Source organism: Euprymna scolopes, chromosome 15 (genome assembly GCF_053919585.1).
Source record: "Euprymna scolopes isolate OS-2025 chromosome 15, ASM5391958v1, whole genome shotgun sequence".
In the NCBI taxonomy this organism is placed as follows: Eukaryota; Metazoa; Mollusca; class Cephalopoda; order Sepiida; family Sepiolidae; genus Euprymna; species Euprymna scolopes.
In genome coordinates, this window is record NC_136496.1 from 6,584,287 (window position 1) to 6,585,848 (window position 1,562).

Genomic DNA, 1,562 nt, shown 5'->3' on the forward strand with positions numbered 1-1,562 from the left:
CAGATGTGGCAACCGTACTCCATTCTTGGGCGTACCTGGCTCTTATATAAGTAGAGAATTGCTTCAGCAGTGAGATATCTATTGGATCGAGAGAAAGATCCCATCATTTTCCAGCAACCTTGGCAACGGATTTGATGTATGTGTTTAAGATTAGGAGTAAAAGTCAAGCCCAGAAGCTTGTCCAAACATAAAGCCTCCCAAGACGAGAACTATTCATTTCAATTGATGCCAGATGGGGATCAGAGCGTTGATGATGTAAAAATTAAAAATTTTGATACACGTCCCCGTAACCTACATCTAAAATTTCAAGTATTTAAACTCAAAATTGTTGGAGGAATTTAGGAGAGTTTTCAAAGGTCAAATCGTTGAACTTTGACTCCTTTACAGCCAAATTTCTCGCCGAAAACTGATTAAAAGATTTTCTCAAATCTCAATACCCTTAATGGGGTATTTAACTGTCGATAAAAAATATCGCATGGCCAGCGTAGCTTCTTTCTTTCTTGCTTTTTTATTATTATTTTTAAAAGTCTGTGAACACTGTAGTCTCTTCAATTCGTCGACATTATCTCGCCGATCCGAAACTTGCACGCGATTTGCGTTATTTTACGTTATTCCATGTGGGTATCATTTCCAAGCCGATATGTTTTTTTTCTGGTGGTTGAATATTAAGTTTCTTTTAGTCGCCTTTATGGGGACATGAGTTAAACAGCAAAAGAAAGTCCATTTTATCTTCAGAAAAATACGGAGATGATTCGTCCATCATATCTGGTCACTGGTCCCCTCCATTGCATTTTGGCATAACGGCACGAGGGATTTTTCCATCCGCTTGTCTCGTGGTCTCGACCCAAAACACCGGGTTTATTTCGTTTTTCCCGCTTAGAGATTTTTCTCCTCCGTCATCGCTGCTGCTACTTTTTCGCGCATCGGTTTTTACAGAGAGAGAGAGAGAGAGAGAGAGAGAGAGAGAGAGAGAGAGAGAGAGAGAGAGAGAGAGGTGAATAAAGGGAAAGAGGGCAGGTGGTGGGGGTTCTCGTTGCAAGAGTTGTTGTGTATAGGGGGGGGGGGCTTGGAAGGACTCTTGCTGTTAGCGATGTCGTGTATGAAGGAGGAGATGGTGACGGGGATCTACGTTTGATTTGGAGGAAGAAGGGGTTCGCTATACGCAAATATTTATTCATTTATTTATCATTATTTTCTTTCGTTTCTTGGCATTTTGGCCAAGATCAAAGTGTAGTATCTGTTCTTCAGATGCTGCCCTTCCATTTCTTGTTCTCTTTCGGTGGAGGAGAAATCCTTCACGACTGAGACAATTTTTTATTTTTGTACCTTTTCTCCACGTTAAAAAATGACCCTGGTGTCTAACTCTGTCCCGTGCGGAGGCATTGTAAATAGGTACAATATATGTAAACCGCGAATTCGCGAAAATAGAACATTTTGTGACATATAACATATAGTTCTTTTCCACCCACGTTTTCCTTTCATGTATCAGTCTAGACAATCAAGATTATCTTCCTCTCTCTCCCGGTTCCGATTCTATGTCACTTTTACATCTAAAGCTTTGC

The 1,562-nt window shown here is 40.6% G+C and overlaps 1 pseudogene; it reads left to right on the forward strand.

The window, feature by feature from the left end:
- The first annotated feature begins 1,197 nt into the window (after nucleotides 1-1,197).
- LOC145294403 (U2 spliceosomal RNA) lies at nucleotides 1,198-1,331 on the forward strand (annotated as a pseudogene).
- The last annotated feature ends 231 nt before the right edge of the window (nucleotides 1,332-1,562 follow it).